General features: G+C 41.7%; 1 protein-coding gene and 1 long non-coding RNA gene across 3 annotated transcripts in view; one reads left to right on the plus strand and one right to left on the minus strand.

Moving 5' to 3' along the window:
• The window catches only part of sulf1 (sulfatase 1), a 383,460-nt gene that overhangs the window by 56,741 nt on the left and 306,651 nt on the right, over positions 1–20,068 (plus strand). Inside the window, exon 1 of one of the 2 annotated variants that reach the window (XM_063064868.1) lies at positions 19,427–19,507. The exons of the other annotated variant lie outside the window; for it this stretch is intronic. The gene's annotated coding sequence lies outside the window, so the exon portion shown is untranslated. Of the gene's footprint in view, positions 1–19,426; positions 19,508–20,068 lie in introns of those variants that run through there. 2 annotated transcript variants of the gene reach the window in all.
• Positions 7,246–19,927, minus strand: LOC134355203 (uncharacterized). The gene is made up of 3 exons (XR_010019982.1): positions 19,740–19,927; positions 18,090–18,176; positions 7,246–7,477 (listed from the first exon to the last, which is right to left on the minus strand). It is a non-coding gene; the product is annotated as an uncharacterized LOC134355203 (long non-coding RNA).

Raw genomic sequence — 20,068 nt, forward strand, 5'->3', positions numbered from 1 at the left:
CGAGGGCCATTATGAGATAGAATGTGAAGTCAAGAGTTGATATTTATCATCCAAGATGTCAGTTTCAGAGTCTGATAATGGCAAGACCAAGCTGTTCTGGATCCTGGTGGTGGGTGTTTTCAAGGTTTTTTTCAATCTTCTGACTGATGGAGGGGGGGGTGGAGAAGGAGAATGGGGGCGTGGGGGTCTTTGATAATGTTGGCAATAATGTTTTCCATGACGGCGAGAAGTGTAGACAGATTCCATGGATGGGAGGCTTTTTTTCATGATGGACTGGGCTGTGTCCACAACTGTCTGCACCTTAACGAATGGGGTGGTTTTAGAAAGCAGCTCCGTACCACCTATGCAATGGCTCAGCCAGGGAAATCCACATTGCGTAAATAATATTAATAAAACTGTGCACTCTCCCTGCCTTCCAAATTGCTCGGTGCAGCAAGCATTCCCACAAGACAGGCCTATTCCTCCAACTGCCTTTGTGCAGGAAACCTGCAGAATCATTTTAAAACCATATGTATGTGTTACATGATCCATTTTCAATGTAAGATGAAACAAAATTGAGAGACAGGACTTTATGGAAATTATATAAAGTCTCTAACTTTTGTTGCAGGTCTTCCATGTTCCTGATGCACTGATGCATGGAGGAGCTATGACATATACATGTCTGGTCTCTGTTCGGTAATTTTCACTTTGGTGTAGCTGCCCTGTTATGGGCAAATCAGACTTTCACCACACCCAGGAGGCTTGTTTCAGAGTGATGGCTGGTTGGAGCAGGTTTGGTGTTGGAAACCAGCTCATATTCGGTCATTTTGTATTTGAAACCAGCTGGCTCTTCTAAGGGTATCCACCATCCCCAAATTCCCAGACAGTCCCCATCTGATTTTAAGTATATAACCTTTACCTAGACTGCTGAACCAAGAGTACAACCATCCACCCATCAATCTGCCTACCTGCCTGGCCCACCTTGAGATCAGTGCACCACGTCAATGGCATTGGTATGGTTTGTGGTTGCCACGTGTTCAAGCTACAATGGAAAGCTTTCCATGCCTACTGTTCATACAGATCAAAATCATTTCGCAGTGCTTTGAGGTGGAACAAAGTAAAACAGGAACAATGCAGAAAAAGTGCAGTGCAGGTAACAATAAACTGCAAGATCATAACAATGTAGATTGCTAGTTCAGGAGTCCATCTTCTTGCGCAAGGAGCCTGTTCAGGAATCTAATAACAACATGATGGAAGCTGTCCTTGAGCTTGGCAGTACATGCTTTCAGGCTTTTGTATCTTCTGACCGGCAGGAGAAAGGAGAACAGAGAACGTTCTGGATGGGTGAGGTCAATGATAATGCTGGCTGCTTTGCTGAGACAGCGAGGAGTAGAGACGGGGTCCATGCGGGGCAGGCTGGGTTCTGTGATGCACCGAACTGTGTCCCCAACTCCACAATTTATTGCAGTCACATGCAGAGCACTTGTCATATCAAGTGGTTATGTATTCATATCGAAGACTTTCTACGCTGCATTGATAACAATTACAGTAAGTGGTGCAAAAAGCAAGGAAGAAAATAGTGAGGTAATGTACATGGTTCGTTGTCCCTTCAGAAATCTGATGGTGGAGGAAAAGAAGCTGTTCCTGAAACATTGAGTGTGTGTCTTCAGGCTCCTGTACCTCCTCCTTCATAATAGTAATGAGAAGAGGGCATGTCCTGGGTGATGGGGGTCCTTAATGATGGATGCCAGCTTTTGAAGATGTCCTCAATGCTGGAGAGGCTAGTGCCTATTATGGAACTAGCTGAGTTTGCAAATTTCTGCAGCTTTTTCTGATCCTATACAGTGCCCACCCCATACCAGACAGTTATGCAACCAGTTAGAATGCTCTCATTGGTCCATCTGTAGAAATTTGCTGGAGCAAATACCAAATCTCCTCAAACTCAAAAAGAAATATAGCTGCTGCTGTGCCTTCTTTGTAATTGCATCAATATGTTGGGCCCAGAACAATTCCTCAGAGATGTTGACACCCAGGAACTTGGAAATGCTTACCTTTCCACTTCTGATCTCTCAATGAGGACTGGTGCGTGTTCCTTCGACTTCTCCTTCCTGAAGTCTACAATCAGTTACTGGTTTTATTGACACTCAGAGCAAGGTTGTTGTTGTGACAGCACTCAACCAGCTGATCTATATCACTTCTGTACGTCTTTTCATCACCATCTGAAATTTTGCAAACAATAGATGTGTCATTGACCAGTTTATAGGTAGCATTTGAGCTGTGCCTAGCCACACAGTCATGGGTGTAGAGAGAGTAGACCAGTGGGCTGAGCATGCATCCTTGAGGTGCGCCAGTGTCGACAGTCAATGAGGAGATGTTATTTCTGATTGTGGTCTCTCAGTGAGGCAGCCAAACCTCCAGTTGCAGAGTGAGGTACAGAGGCCCAAGTTTTGAAGCTTGTTGATTAGAACTGAGAGTATGGTGGTGTTGAACGCTGAGCTGTGGTCAGTAAGCGCAGGTGGTTGGCAAAGGTTTTCAGTGCTCTACGAGGAACTCTGTCAGGGCTTGATGCCTTGTGAGGGTTCAGCCCCTTGAGCGATGTTCTGATGTCGGCCTCCGAGACAAAGATCAGAGTCACCAGATGCTGCAGGGATTCACACAGATGTAGTTTTATTCTCTCTTTCAAAGTGTGCATAAAAGGTGTTGAGCTCATCTGGGAGTGAACCGTTTCTGCCATTCATGATGCCAAGTTTCACCTTGTAGGAAGGAATTTGTGCAAACCCTGTCAGAGCTAATGTGCGTCTGATTCTGTCTCTAACTTCAATCGGAATTGCTTCCTTACTCTTCCTAAGTTGTAACTGGACTTCATGAATAGGTCTGGATCACTATTGTTGAATACCATGATCTAGCCTTCAGCAGACTGCGGATTTCCAGGTTCATCCATGGTTTTTGTTGGGTATGAGCGGTTTGTACTCAAAAGCACGCCCTCATCCACACAGGTCTTGATGAAGTTGTTGACAACTGTGGCATATTCATTCAGATTCGGAGATGAATTCCTGAATATTCTGCGGTCCACTGATTCAAAGCAGTCCTGTAAGTGCTCCACTGCTCACTTGTCTATACTGGCATTCCTTCGAATCCCACTTTCTGAATGCCCATCCTATCCTCTAACCCCACCCCCAGATGCCAACCTCCTACTGCCTTCCTCTGATGTCCAGATGAGGTGTAGAGGAGTGAAGTAATGACTCGCACCATCCTAGACATAGCCTCTTCTCATTACTGCCATCAAGTTGGAGGTACAGGAGCCTGAAGACACATACTCGGTGTTTTAGGAACAGCTTCCTCTTCTCCTCCATCAGGTTCCTGAATGGCCCATGAACACTACTTCAGTATTTTGCTCTCTTTTTGCACTATTTATTAATTTTTTTCTGTTTCTTATTGTAATCTTTGGCAATTTTTATGTATTGCATTCTAATGCTGCTGCAAGACAACAAATTTCATGACATATATCAGTGATAACAAACCTGATTCTGAATCTGGAGCCCCCCCCCACCCAATGATTCTAGCTGCCGATCATCTCATTAACTCCATCGCCAAACGACAGACCTCGAGGCCCGTTGCGATCCTACCCCAATCCCAGACTCCTGTACTCCATGATGATCCAGTTAATGGAAAGCAGACAGGAAAGGTTGAGTGTACAAGGTCAGATCAGTGGCCTGCAGTGCCTTGGATCTGTGGACAAACACATTTCTGAGCAAACTTCTGTTAGTTCAATGCAAACTGACTTCTGAATGCACCTTTACAAGCACTGATCAATTTCCAAGCAGTCCCTGCCCACAACTCCACCCCCACCATCTACTCCTATTCACATTCCAAACATACTTCCAGTAAGTATCATGGCCAAGCAGTTTTATTGTTTATAAAACTTCCCCAATTTTTTTAGATTTGATCTGTATTATAAAATTATGGCACTTCTTTTCAGGTACCGTGTCACTTTTGGACCATTAAGTCCCAAACTCATTTCATTGTATCCAATAACGTAGCTTAACTAAACCTCACAGGGATACTCCATTCTCCAGTACCGTGATATTTCTCCATGAAAGCCATCTCTCTGTCTTCTCTGAGACTGATGGCTAATTTAGTGCAAGAAAGTTTGTGCTTCAATTTACTCTTGCATCAGCCAGCACTAGAGTTGAGACAGCTCAAGTGTCCTTTCGAGCATTTCAGTGGTGGGGAGGGCAGGAAGCTTGTAGTAGCATCGGGTTGATGGGGAAAAGTGTAACCACTAGGGATGGAGGTAGAGTTGGGTGGGGAAGAAATAATCGTGATTACATCTTGTCACTATATAGCAGGCGACGATCTCCTAATAACTGGGAAGTGATGCAGTTTGGGCGGAGTAATAAGTGTAGAACCCACACAAGTTGGTGGGTCGAGGCAAGCGATGGGGGGATCTCAGTATACAAGCCCAGTGAGCCCTAAACGTGGCAGTACAGGTAGATGAGATGGTGAAGAAAGTATATTAAATATTTGCCTTCAGTAACCAGGGCACAGAAAATATGAACAGAGAGGTTATTGTGTACTGTGGAGTACTGCCTCACAATAAACTACATATTGCTATGTGGTTGTAATACCCTCCAAGAAAATGTGCCTCTGTTCTTTACCTTTAGATCTTGACTAATTTATACATTGCAACACACACAAAATGCTGGAGGAACTCAGCAGGTCAGGCAGCATCTATGGAAGTGAATAAACAGTCGATGTCTTGGGCTGAGACCCTTCTTCACGACTGAAATGGAAGGGGGAAGACGCCAGAATAAAAAGTTGGGGAAGGAGAAAGAGGCTAGCTAGAAGGTGATAGGTGAAGCCAAGTGGGTGGGCAAGGTAAAGGGCTGGAGAAGAAGGAATCTGATAAGAGAGGAGGGTGGACCATGGGACAAAGGGAGGAAGAAGGGGACTCAGGGGAATTGATAGGCAGGTGAGAAGAAATAAAAGGGCAAGAGTGTGGAATAGAAGAATTTATTGCTTTCTTTTGCTCAGTTCTGCCCTGGTCAGGGTTTTGAAGGGACATTTTTGGTAGTGATCAACGCAGAGGAAGAGTATGAAATATAAATGACTTTGTCCCCATTTAGCATATGGATGCTGAATCCAATTGCACCAATCCTGATTTACCCTGCTCAAAAGCTCAAGAGATTCTGCAGATGCTGGAAATCTAGAGCAACACACACAAAATGCTGGAGGAATTCAGCAGGTCAGGCAGCACCTATGGAGGGGAATAAACTGTTGACATTTTCGGCCAAGAAACTTCATCAGGACTGGAAAGGAATGGAGACAGAAGGCGGAATAAGAAGGTGCGAATAAGCAGTCAACGATTTGGGTTGAGACTCTCCTGGGAAAACAGGTGATAAGTGAAACAAGTTGAGGGGAAAGGTGGGTGAAGGGTCTCGACCCAAAATGTCAACTGTTTATTCCTCTCCATAAATGCTGCCAGACGTGCAGAGTTTCTCCAGAATTCTGGGTGTATTATCCTCATCAAGACTAGTTAATTAGATCTACAGAAACCTTCAGCCAGACTGGGGGTTTATACACGTAAACCAATGGCTATATTTACACTTGGAGCCACTTAGTAAGTGATCAGTAATGGATGAGGGCTCTTGGAGGGGAATTGTTTTGAGTTCCACTGGGTTCTCTTTCTTTCTCGTAGCTTTGCTCCTATTCTATAAGAAACAGTTACAGACATTTGCAAGTAGATAGCTTAGATGTCAGACCTTCTGATGGAACTTGTCAAGAAGCTGCTCGATAATTTAATCTGTTTGCAGGAAGGTAGAGCATCAAGAGGCCTGTGAGGGTTCAAGATACTTCTAAAATCAAACATAGGACCAAAGTCGTGATTAACCTCAGGCAAGGTTTTAGCAATAAAATAATTCCAAACTTTTTCCCAGTGAAAAGTCTCCTGGTGTAAGCTGGTTATTTGATGTTACACTTTACCATGTGACTCAATTAAAATAAAGTTGAATGATTTAAATGGTAAGTATTGGATGAATTGTTAAGCATGTTGAAATAATATAGGGGTATTATAAAAATAGTTGTTTTTCTTCTGGTCTTCTGGGAAAATGAATATTCTTATGGTAACAAACGAATGCCAGAACCAAAGCCTGATTATAACCTTGTGATTCTGGTGTGTTAAAAGTGAAGCTTCAAATAAACTGTGGCTTAAAGAGCTACTAATTTAAACAAGCAGGCACTTTTAAGTCAAACCCACCAGTAATTTCCTTTTCATATTAAAGGAAGAGCAGGATTCTTTCAAACCACAGCTTTCATTCAGCATGATTAGTGGAATTTTCAATGTCTACAAAATCTTATTTGGTTACATTGCTAGTGTCAGGTGGTACTTGCAGCTGTTACCAGCTGTTGCTAAGAGCAAACATGTACGTATACTGTTTGATTCCTCTATGGTCGTGATAACCACAGTACCTGGTTTTAAGTCAGGTGCTGCCTGTTTAGATGTTTTTTATTTAGATGGTACTGACTGATGGTTGAAGTGCCAATCCACTGTTCTCGCTGGGTTTTAATAATTTAATAATAAATAATTAGTAATTATAATGACATTATTAACAACACAGTTTTAATCATTTCAATAAGAGAAGAACCTTTTTTTATTCTTCTAGTGTACAGTAGATGCAGATATAGTCAACTGACTTATTATTCAATAAAAAATGTCATAATGTGTAAAATGCAAAACTATAGGTACAGGAAATTTAAAACAAAAATGAAAACAGCTGGAAATTTGCAACACATGACTGCATCAGGAATTTTACAGAGGCTGTCTGCTTGTGGTGAACTGCGCTCATTTCCTCTTTCTCGTGTAGAGAACGAGCACGGGGATTTTCCACAACAGTGGGATTCCCAATGGTGCAAGCGATCATTCGTTTCGCCCGCAGTGCTTGCAGGGCTTGGCACCGAAAGCCTGACGTGTGCAGGAATGAAAGGTGTTCCCACTCCCTGTGGATGTCTAGCTCGCCCGCGAGCGCGGTTAAAAATGTAGTGTTGGTGAAGAACTGCCATCCATAGAGAACCTATGATTCACTTCGAACATGACAGTCTGCTGTTGCTACCATTTTTCAGTCACCAGGTTCAAATAAGGTTTGGCTGTCTGCAGCAAGCAAAGAAGTGAATTGACGTGTCTTAATGACAGACGCTGAAGGTATCACACGTACCAGTACAGTAAAGACAAGCCACAGTAGTGTAGCGGTTAGTGTGATGCTACTCCGACATAGGAGGTGGTTGGAACTTCAGTTCTGGCGTCCATTGTAAGGAGCTTGTGTGCCCTTCCTGTGAGCATGTGGGTTTCCTCTGGGTGTTCCGGTTTCCTCCCACATTCCAAAGACGTCCCAGTTAGTAGGTTAATTGGTCATTGTAAATTGTGATTAAGTTAGGCTTAAATCGGTGAGTTGCTGAGCATTGCAGTTCATTGGGCTGGAAGGGCCTGTACCCTGCTGTATCTCTACATAAATAAATAAGTTAATTAATTAAACAACTCTTCAGGTAATGAGTCAAAATCAATCACATATGTCACCATATACCAGTTTGAAATTCATTTTCCTGCAAGCATTTACCAGAAACTAAAGCAATACATAGAATTTCTAAAAGGCTATACATATCGAAAGACAGACAACCAACCAAAGTACAAAAGAAAACAAATTGTGCAATAATGATTAAAATAAACTCATTGGCCTCTTTATTAGGAATACAAGTGGAACCCAGTGTGGTCTGGTGCTGTAGCCCATCCTCTTTAAGGTTTGATGTCTTGTGCATTCAGAGATGCATACCATTGTTGTAACGCATGGTTATTTGAGTTACTGTTGCCCTCCTGTCAGCTTGAACCAGTTCAGATATTCTTCTCTGACCTTTTTACCCACAGAACTGCTGCTTACTGTATGATTTTTGCTTTTAGCACCATTCTCTGAACAGTTGTACATGAAGATCAGTAGTTTCTCAGATACTCAAACCACCCCATCTGGCACCAATAATCATTCCACGGTCAGTCACTTAGATCACATTTCTTCCCCATTATGACATTTGGTCTGAACATCAACTGAACCTCTTGACCATGTCTGCATGCATTGAGTTGTCGCCACATGATTGGCTGATTATATATTTGCATTAACAAGCAAGTGTACAGGTGTACCTAATAAAGTGGCCACTGAGTGGATTGTTTTTTATTTGCACAGTTTGTCCTCTTTTACACATTAATTGTTTGTAAGTTTGTAGGGAGTAAGTCTGTAGGTTGTGGAATCAGTTCAGAGTTGAGGTGAGTGAAGTTATCAGAAGCCTGATGGTTGCAGGATAACAGTTCCTGATGTTGTCATGTGAAATCTGAGGCCCCTGTACCTCCCATTCGATGGTAGTGAGAAGAGATCATGGCCTGGATATGGCACCTTGGAAACGTACTCAATGGTGGTGAGGGCTTTGCCTGTGGTGGGCTTGGCTGTATCTATCACTCTCTGATATAATAATGCCGAAGAATTTAAAGTTAAACTGTAGGGAACAGCCTCGTGCACCCTCTCCATAGTATCCTACTTAGCATCTGAAAGTGAAGTCACTTTTTAAATTCCAATTCTGGGTTCACTGTAATCAGTGTCTCCTTGTTGGATAATGCCTCAACCAGAAATTGAAGGCACACTGCACAAGGTCTTCTGGATGTGATATCACTGAAGACTCTGACAGAAAGAGAGATCCTTTGCAGTAGCGATCCATGTATAGACATACCATACCATGGGGTAGCACACTAAAAGAGCAGTGAGCATAACACAATGACAGCACCAGTAACCTGGGTTCAATTCCATTGCTGCCTGTAAGGAGTTTGTACGTTCTCCCTGTGACTGAATTGGTTTCCTCCCATATTCCAAAGATAGAGTTTAGTAAGTTAATTAGACACATAGGTGTAATTCGACGGCACAGACTCTTTGACTTCGAAGAGCCTGTATTTCTAAATAAATAAAAAAAAGTCTTTCCGTTTTTGAGCACATTCAGATCCCTTATTTCTTCAGTAGAAGCAAAGCACAAAGCAAGAGAGGAAATGCCCTTGAGTCTGTTCTACAATTCAGTTGCATTATGTCTGATCTGTTTCTTAATTCCAACTATTTGCCTGGTTCACTCATGCTTAACACCCATCAAAGATTTGTCAGACTCAGATGTGAAATGTTTAACCCCAACAGCTTCCTGAGACAGAGTTCCAGGTTTCCACAATTTCTTACATGAAGAAATGCTTGCTGATATCATTGCTTCATGTCTGAGGACTAATTTGAATGTTATGGTTCTAGATTTGCAATACACTGTATTTACACAGTTTTTTCTTGCAATTTGGTTGTTGTCTGTCTTGTTGAGTGCAGTCTTTCATTGATTCTATTATGTTTCTTGTATTTACTGTGATTGCCCACAAAAAATGGATTTCAGGATGGTACATAGTGACATATATGTATTTGATAAGAAATTTATTTTGAACTTTGAACTTTTGAACTATGTTCTTTTGTCAACTCTTATATTCATCTCCAACAACGTTAAACAGACTCTTCCTCTGAAAGTAAGTATTCTTTGTTGTGGTACTGTCTCGTTGTGTGTCCCTGGGAACAGCCCATGGATCAGAGAGTTTTCTGTTAAGCAAGTTGCTGGGGATGAACTGGAACATGGATGCTTGCATCCATCTCCACACCTTCCACTGCTAAGAGGTGGAGACCATTTCTTCCCTACCGTAGCTGTCCTGCCGGGTGTAGAGGAAAGCTGTAACTGGGATGGCCCCTCTCTCCATCAGCCAAGTGAGGTCTTGGTGCTTGTTGGTCAGATCTGGTGGAGAACAAACCTACCAAGTCCATAGTGTCCCTCTCCTGCAGTGTACAAAGTGCATTCTGTGCCGACCACTGCCTGACGGACTTTTGGTCAAAGGCGTTTACTTGGAAGAGCTCTTCCTCAAAGGACAGGTAGTGCAGTGACATCCAGCTGACAGGAGTATTGTGTGGTATAGGGACTATACATAAGTCATGCATTCATAAACTGGGGCGGGGGGACCTGTACTCACTTTAAACATAGTTATCACAATTTTTAATTGCTAGAGTGGAAGGAAGACTTAAATTTAAGAAAAACATCTTTACTAACCCCTGGTCATCACAGAGTGCTTCATGGCCAATGAATTATTGTAGAAATGTAGTTCCTTTTATTCACAGCCGGCAACCACAAAGTGATAATGTCTAGGAAATCTGAGTTTGTGATGTTAATTGAGAGATAAATGTTGGTTTTTACAGAGGGGTGATTACCCTACATTTCTTTAAAATTGTGCCATGAGAGCTTCCTTGTCGACGTGAGAAATGGGATTTAGTGCTGAGTTGTTTATTTCAGGTTCCAATATCTACTTGAGTGTTCAGGATCGAACTTCTTTTAAAAAGGCAGCGATTACAAAATATGTTGCTGAAATAGGATTTCAGCCTTTTGTCTCAGAGGTAAAAGCAGCACTTTTATCAGCTCCAGTGCCGTTGGGTGTTGTTGGGTTCTGGTCAGTCTTCATAAGCGTTCAAATTCAGAATGCAAACATGCTGACCTGCCTTCTATAACACTCCACTGCAAAATGTTTACCCAAGAGCAACATTTAAGAGCCATAGCAGCACACATAAAATGTGGAAATGAATAAACAGTTGACGTTTCATGCCAAGACCCTTCCTTAGGACTCAAATTCTGGACTCAGCCCGAAATGTGGACTGTTTGTTTATTTCTACAGATGCTTCCTGACCTGCTGAGTTCCTCTAGCATTTTTTGTTGTGTTGCTTTGGATTTGCAGCATCTACAGACTTTTTCATGTTGATTATATAAGAGACCTATTTTTGTTGGTTTGTTGTGTCTTGGCTCTCAATAATATTTGTGGCTCTTCAGCAGTGGGATAAGTATATATTTGCAGTCATTGGAACTCTTTATATATCATATGGAAGTATAAATGATAAAAAAACATACCAGTTAGTTTCTTGTTTAATAGGGAAAATTATTTCTCTGGATCTTTTAAGATGGTGGCCACTACATTCCCTCACAGTCTACTGCTGGATGGCAAATGAGGGCAGAATGGAACTTAACTGTAATGCATTTCATAGTCAAAGAGTTTTCTGATGTTCATTTAATTATGACAAATTTCGTTTATATACAGATTATAACTTATCCCAAATTTTGCAAAGAAAAATGTGGAAACCAGCCACGGAACCAAGTGGAGACTAGAACAGATAGAGTCATAGAGTAATACAGTACTGAATACAAGCCCTTCAGCCCAACCATACAAATTGTCCCAAATTCCTGCGTCTAGCCCATATCTCCCTAAGTGTGCCCCTCCATGTCCCTATCCAAGAGCTTCTTAAATGATACTATAGTACCTGCCTCAACCACTTTCTCTGGCAACTCATTCCAAGATGAATTACAGTTTGGGAAAATGGCATGGATGATCTTAAATTTATAAATTACCACCAGTTAGATGAATTGCAGGGTACTCCTAACCATTACCGAAATTGTTAGGCTCTGAGTCACCATATTCAGGGAATTGATGAGGAATTGGTTTCAGAATGTAATAATAACAGGATCTAATGTGGAAACAAAAACTGGTGCCTTTCCAGAAATCTGATTAGTGGCAGTTTGGGTGAGCCAGTGAATAACGATAGCCTTTCCTGTCTAAAACAAATAGAGTACTTTGGGCAATATTTCTGCTTTACTTATTCATTCTAAAAACACACACCTTTTGAATTTTTTGCATTCCTCCCATGAAGGATCAACTCCAACATTGCTAACAAACCTGCTCACAGGGGCGGAGCTCTTGTGGTACAACAAACTGATCTCTCGTGTGCAGAGGCTAGCTGCCAGTTCTCCGGTACCCCCATAAACTTCTCTCTGGACCACAATCCCACCACAAAACATCAGGTTTCCGAGCAACTGTTGACACTGTTGACCTTACTTCCTCTGCAGATCTTCCTGAAATGTGGTTAGCTAGTGGCATTGCCGGTATTTATTGGTTTGTGCATAATGGCCCCGAATAGAAGAAGTTGTTAAGCGCCTCCATCTTAATAGTCTCCCAAATATGTGCCTGCATTACTGTCCTTCCTGAAGTCCACAGGCAGGACTGTTTCAGTGGACCCAAGATTCAGCCTCTTCTTGTCCCAAAGATCTAATTTCTTTCCTCCCTGACTATATTCTTTCTTCGTGCATGCAATCCGGTTTACATCTGTGACACCTCAGACACAGTCCATCACCTGAAGTTTCTAGTCTCCTTGGTCTGTTTTCACTCCTGGATATCCAATCTGTTTCACCAACCCACACCAAAATAACCTCATGACTATCTGAACAAAGACGCCTATCCTTTGCACCACCACTCTCTTTTGCTTGCTCCCATATTGAACAATCTCTTGTTCAACTGCATTCATTTCCCCCAAATGAAAGGGGCAGCAATAGAAACCCAGTTGGGTTCAAGCTGTGGCTTTCTCTTGGCAGATTGCACAAGAGTAGCATTTCTTTTAGAGTCATGGAGCCAAATGTCACAGAAGCAGGCTCTTTCAGTCCAACTTATCCAGGCCAAGATGTCTATCCAAACTATTTTCAGTTGCCTGCATTTTAGTTCTGTCAGGTTTCCTTGTTCACCTTTATGTGTACATCAGTGAATTTGTTCTCATACAAAGCTCAGCAGTTTGTCAACTTTGCTGGCAGTTCCTCCTCTGCTCTCACCTTCACCTGGTCCATTTTTGACTCCTTTGCCTCTTCTCAATTTCTCCATTTCATTTAAGGAACTATATTGGGCAGCTCTCTTAATTTTCCCCATTTCTGTTTGACCTGAGTGTGTGTATCTTTAAATCTTATGTGGGCCACATGCTATTATTTCTGGTTTATTAGTTCAGCTGTTTTTGTTAGCTGAGGATTGCTCGCCAAATTGAGATAACATGCTCATCTGTTGTGTTTATATCAGTACTGGCCATTTCTCCCTGCCTTTATTTGGGTTCAGATTTTATTTTTTTCTCTCTCTTTTTGTATAGTCTGTCTGCTGGATAGTTATGTTAACACATGTCCTTAAACCCCAGTTAAGGAATAGGTGTGCAGCATGGGATAGAATCAGATGCTGAAAAAGATCCAAAGCAGATCCTTGGTGATGGTACCTAAGCAGATAAGATAGGCAGAGGGATGACACGGAGAGACTGAGATAATGTGGAGATTACAGATTTACTTTGGAAAAAAAAAACACTGGTAATGATTAGCAATATACACTGCCCACCTAGCACTGGCGGGTTTTTGATTTTATCGCCATCTGGGCCCATTTCATGTTTGTGTGCTGCTAATTGTGGATTTGGAGAATCAGACAATCTGACCATTGTATATTAATTTCAAATTGTTTACAGGGGCAAGTCAGCCCCAAAATTTCTTCATGTTCTATTAGAGTAAAAACTGCCAGTGACACTAAGTTGGCTCAGCAATGGATATGACATTGTCAGTACCACAGAAAATGGGCATGGGGTGGGGAGAGTGCTTGGGAGATTGTCACACCATGATGTGCGATTTGAACAGAACAAGCAAGTGTGTTTCTGCAGCCTGAAGTTAGACCATTAGACGCTGGAGCAGTAATAGGCCATTCAGCTGATTGTGTCTGCTCCACCATTCCATCATGGCTGATTCCTTATCCGTCTCAACACTATTCTCCTGCCTTCTCCCTGTAACCATTGTCGCTCTGATTAATCAAGAGCCTATCATCATCCTTAAATATACCCAAATGACTTGGCTTGCACAGCCATCTATGACAATGAATTCCACAGAGTTACCACGCTCTGGCTAATGAATGTTTTCCTTATCTCTGTTCTAAATTGACATTCTTCTAGTCTGAGGCTATAGACTCAACCACTATATGAAACATCCTTTTAACATCCACTCTTTCTGGGCCTTACAATATTCGATAGGTTTCAATGAGATCCCCACTCATTTTGCTAAAGTCCAGAGAGTACAGGCCCACAGCCATCAAACACTCCTCATATGTTAACCTTTCCATTTTCATGAAACTCCTTTGGATCTTTTCCAATACCAGCACATCCTTTGATAGATAAGGGCCCAGAACTGCTCACGATATTCCATGTGCAGTCTGTGGCCTTATAAAACCACAGCATTACATCTTTGCTTTTGTATTCTAGTCCTCTCAAAATTAATGCTAACTTTGCATTTGCCTTGCTTACCACCAACTCAACCTGCAAGTTAACCATTAGGAAACCCTGCATGAGGACACCCAAGTCCCCATGCACCTCTGATTTTTGAATTGTTTCCCCACTTAGAAAATAGTTCATGCCTTTATTTCTTCTACCAAAGTGCATGACCATACGCTATATTCCATCTGCCACTTATTTGCCCATTCTCCCAATCTAAGTCCTTCTGCAGACACCCTGCTTCCACAACACAACCTGCCCATCCATATATCTTCATATCATTTGCAAACTTGGCCATAAAGCCACAAATTCCTTCATCCAAATCGTTGAAATATAATGTGAAGGAGTCCCAACATGATCCCTGCGCAACACCACTAGCCACTGGCAGCCAATCAGAAAAGGCTCCCTTTATTCTCACTATTTGCCTCCTGCCAATCAGCCAATGCTCTTTACATGCACCTTTCCTGTAATACCATGGGGTCTTAACTTGTTAAGCAGCCTCAGGTGTGGCAACTTGTCAAAGGCCTTCTGAAAATCCAAATAAACAACATCCACTGACTCTGTCTATCCTGCCTGTTATTTCCTGAAAGAATTCCAATAGATTTGTCAGGTAAGATTTCCCCTTAAGGAAACCATGCTGACTTTGGCCTATTTTGCCATGTGCTTCCAAGTACTCCAAAACTTGATCCTTAATGATAGACTCCAATGCTTTCCAACTACTGAAGTCAAACTAACTGGCATATAATATCCTTCCTTCTGCCACCCTCCCTTCTTAAAGAGTGGAGTGACATTTGCAATTTTCCAGTCCTCCAGAACCTCCTAGAGCGTAGTCCATTTGGTCCAGGTGACTTATCTAGCTTCAGACTTTTCAGCTTCCCAAGCATCTTCTCCTCAATTCTGTCCTCTGACTCTCTCACATTTCTGGCATTCTGTTAGTGTCTTCTACAGTGAAGACTGAGACAAAATACTTCTAAATTTCATCCACCATTTTGTTGTCCCCCATTACTACCTCTCCAGCATCATTTTCCGATGGTCCGATTTCCACTATCATTGCTCTTTTACTCTTTAGATATCTGAGAAAACCTTCTGTATACTCTTTTACATTATTGGCCAGCTTACATTTATATTTCATATCTTCTCTCTTTATGGCATTTTAGTTGCCTTCTCTTTTAAAAAAATATCCCAATCCTCCACCTTCCCACAAATCTTTGCTATATTATATGCCCACTCTTTTGTTCTTATGCTGTCTTTGACTTCCCTTGTCAACCACTTTTGCCTCATCCTCTTTTTACAATACTTCTTCCTCTTTGGGATGTATCTTCCTGCACCTTCTGAATTTCCTCTAGAGATTCCAGACATTGCTGTTCTGCCAACACCCCTGCTAGTGTCCTCTTCCTAACAGTTTGGGCCAGCTCCCCTCTCATGCCTGTGTAATTCCCTTTACATTCCTGTAGTACTGTCACATATGAACTTTTAGCTTCTCCTTTTCAAACTGCAGGGTGAATTCAATCATATTTACCTTACACTCTCTAAACAAATCTGGATCATTACATAACACCCAATCCAACATTGACATTCCCCTAGTGGGCTCAACAACAGGCTACTCTAAAAAGCCATCTTCTTTGCATTCTACAAATGACCTTTCTTGGATCCTGATTTTCCCAATATACCTGTATATTGAAATCCCCCATCAGTATAGTAACATTGCCCTTTCTATCTACCCTTGTAATTTATTGCCACATCCTGACTACTGATCAGGGGCTTGTATGTAACTCCCATTAGGATCTTGTTACCCTTGCAGTTTCTTAGCTCTACCCACAAGGATTTTATATCCACCGATCCTATGTCACCCTTCTCTAAGGGTTTGATTTCTTTTTTTAACTACCAGAGCCACCCCACCCCCTCTGCCTACCTGCTTGTCCTTTTGACACAAGGTGTATCCTTGGATGTTAACCTCCCAGCTGTGACCTTCTTTCAGCCACAACTCGGAAATGCCCACTACATTATACCTGCCAATCTCTAACTGGGCATCAAGATCATCTACCTTACTCTGTATACTGTGAGCATTCAAATATAACACTTACAGTCCTGTCATAGTCATAGTATCATAGTCATACTTTATTAATCCCGGGGGAAATTGGTTTTCGTTACAGTTGCTCCATAAATAGTTAAATAGTAATATCTAAATTATGCCAGTAAATTATGAAATAAGTCCAGGACCAGCCTATTGGCTCAGGATGTCTGACCCTCCAAGGGAGGAGTTGTAAACTTTGATGGCCACAGGCAGGAATGACTTCCTATGACGCTCAGTGCTGCATCTCGGTGGAATGAGTCTCTGGCTGAATGTACTCCTGTGCCCACCCAGTACATTATGTAGTGGATGGGAGACATTGACCAAGATGGCATGCAACTTAGACAGCATCCTCTTTTCAGACACCACCGTGAGAGAGTCCAGTTCCAACCCCACAACATCACTGGCCTTACGAATGAGTTTGTTGATTCTGTTGGTATCTGCTACCCTCAGCCTGCTGCCCCAGCACACAACAGCAAACATGATAGCACTGGCCACCACAGACTCGTAGAACTTCCTCAGCATCGTCCAGCAGATGTTAAAGTACCTCAGTCTCCTCAGGAAATAGAGACGGCTCTGACCTTTCTTGTAGACAGCCTCAGTGTTCTTTGACTAGTCCAGTTTATTGTCAATTCGTATCCCCAGGTATTTGTAATCCTCCACCATGTCCACACTGAACCCCTGGATGGAAACAGGGGTCACCGGTACCTTAGCTCTCCTCAGGTCTACCACCAGCTCCTTAGTGCTGTATCCATCACCCTTTTGATTTTGTTCCCATGTTACACTTTAACTCATCCCACTGATTGCAATGCCCTGTCCTTCCTGACAGCTTCACTACACACTGCCTCTGCTTGTAAACCAACATCCCTATCCTCAGCCCTATCACTCAGTTTTCCATCGCCCTGCAAAATTAGTTTAAACCCTCCACAACAGCTCCACCAAACCTGCCTGCACAGATATTGGCCCCCCTCGGGTTCAAGTGTAACCCCTCTTCTCTGTATACATCACAAGAGATCCCAATGATCCAGTAAATCTGAAACCCTGCCTTCCCTGCCAATTCCTCAGCCAAACTTTCATCTGCCAAATCATCTTCTTACCCTCACTGGCTTGTGGCGCAGAGATAATTTCCCCAGAGGTCCTGTTTTTCAACTTTCTACTGAACTCCCTATGTTCTCTCTTCAGGACTGCCCCCCTTTTCCTACTTATGGCAGTTAAAGGAGTCCAAGCCAATGCAGTCCTTGATTTGTAAGCTAATATTGTTCTGATTATTCATAAGGCCATCCTGCACTCAATTAGAGAATATTGCTACAGATTTTGAATCATTGTTTATGTAGAGAAATATCAGTAAATAGTTGGATCTTTTTTTAAAATCAATTTGACCTGTATCTTCTTGGACTGTCACGGATTAATCTGAATTATCATTTTGAATTTACCACTGGATGAAAACTACCTTTTTAATAGCTCCTGAAATAGATGTGTATCTCAGCACAATCTTTCCAAGTGGCTATCAGGGGCATCCTAAGGGTTTTTAGGGCCAGGTTTTGCTGAGTTTTTTTTTAAAGAATCAAGGCTATCTCAAAACCACAATAATTTCCTTTCAGTTTACAGCTGAATTTTCTTATTTATGTGAAGAACTGAAAGGTACCTCTGTAAAAGTGTATTTTTCATTGAACATTTGAAAATAGTTAGCTCTTATGTAAGGTTTGACTGCAGTAATGTGTGCTGTACACATTCACACCTTTGCTTGGCAAACTTTTGGTTCATCCCAGCCACAGAACCCAAAGTCTGAGGTGAAGGATGAATGTAGTGTATTTCAAACAAAAAAGAATAAATACTTCATAGATGCTTACCTTGGCTCAGTAGCAGTTTTCTCACCTTCTGGTCAGAAGGTTAATGGCTTGTCATCCACCAGGACTCGGGTACAGCAGATCTTTTATCTGGATAGGAGATTGTGAAATGTATAGGGAACTCTCTTTGGTGGTCAATGATGTAAAAATGATTTAAAAACCCATGTAAGATGGCAATATTAGGTGCAAAATGATCTAACAAAATATACTTAAAGATAACTTCCAATGAAAGTTGAGCCATGAAATATCAAATCTGAAGCACAAAGTGGGCTGTTAGCAATATTGTCCTGTTTTAGGAGCACAGCATGGGAGATTAAACAGAGGAAGGTTACCTTGTCTTAACTTTCGGATCAGAGCATGATGGCAATGCAAGATTATTGAATATGGAGTGGAGCACACTCCTGCTCTGCATTCAAAGCAATTGATATTACCCAGTTTATTCACCTTTTCCTCCCTCACCCACATGCTAGATGTGCTTGCATACCACCAGAACAAAGCAATGCAATATTTCCTGTGGAGAATTCATATATTTAATATGGCAGCACAGTAGTGTAGCAGTTAGTGATTTACGCGACAGGGACTCAGGTTCATTTCCTCCTGTTGTCTGTAAGGAGTTCATACATTCACTCCATGACCGTGTGCATTTCCTGTGGGTAATCCAGTTTCCTCCCATATTCCAAAGATGTGTGGGTTAGTATGTTAATTGACAAATTGGGTGTACTGTATACGACAGCATGGATTTGTCGGGCTGGAAGGGTCAGTATCTGTGTTGTATTTCAAATAAAAATAAAATTTAGAGTTGTACAGTGATTATTTCTTATTGATTAAATACAAGCTCATTTGATTAAATACCTTTAATGCTTACTCCTAAAACAATAAATGGAGCTGCTCAAGTTTATTTTCTAGAGTTTTGGAAAGCAAAAGGCAGGAATGAGTTCCAGAGTTCTCAGAGAGTGTGCTGAGTTGCCGGTGAAGCAGTTCTGCCCAGCCACTGCTGTGTTAACAATTTTATCAGCCGATCAGACAGAATGAACCTCCACCTCGAAAGGACTGGAGCCGTTAGGGGAAAGTACTCTCATTGAATGCGCTGCAAATGTTTAAGGAATGATGAATGTTTCAGCCTTAACTGATAAAAGATAAGACCAAGTGCTATTTTGAAAATCAGTTTTATTTTCACTGATAAAACTCCGTGGAGGCAATAAATGTCAACCAAATCAAACACTCAGAATTTACATTGTATTTCATTTCGCTTTGAGAATGCCAGACATGGCTTTCAAAGTGCTTCTATAAACTTACTGACCAATCCATTTGTTTATAGTGTGACTGTGGTGGAAAAAAAGGCAGAAGATTAAAAGCACAGCTGGAACTAGGGTGACGAACAAAAGTTTTCATGACTATAACTTATCAAATAAATAATTAAGGTAAAACATCAACTAATTTATAACCATTATTATCACCGCATTTGATTTAATTTAACTTTATAGGTACAGAAAATTGATTATTCTCGTGTTTTTTGTCTTAACAGCCAAAAACGCATGATTTTACTTAAAAGTAATGAAATTGAAAAAAAATACACCTGAAGGGAACCAAACATAAAAACTTAAAGTTCAAGCACCGTGAATGTTAAAGTGGGAGTAATGTGCCCGTATTTACCTTATTGTGAAGTTTTCTTGGAGGTGGGGGGAAGGGTGTCCCTTGGGATTCCAGGGGGCTGTGTTAAATAACTAACAGCTAACTGTCGGCAAAAAAAAACGTTCACTCTCCTCTTGTCCAGCACCTCCCCTTCCCTCATTTATAGCAGTCTTTTCTTTCACACGCTCTCAGGTTACTGGTGCTTAAAGTCTTAAAAAACTAAAGTTTTTATGTCCTTGTCCCAGCCTCCTGGTTTTAAGAGCCACCCAGCTCCAGTGATTGGATTGGATAAGCTGTCTTGTGCTGAGTGTTTGAGGACGTGTTTCAACAGATGGTTGGGGTTAGTTTGT

The sequence above is a fragment of the Mobula hypostoma genome, chromosome 1 (genome assembly GCF_963921235.1).
Source record: "Mobula hypostoma chromosome 1, sMobHyp1.1, whole genome shotgun sequence".
NCBI classification, from domain to species: Eukaryota; Metazoa; Chordata; class Chondrichthyes; order Myliobatiformes; family Myliobatidae; genus Mobula; species Mobula hypostoma.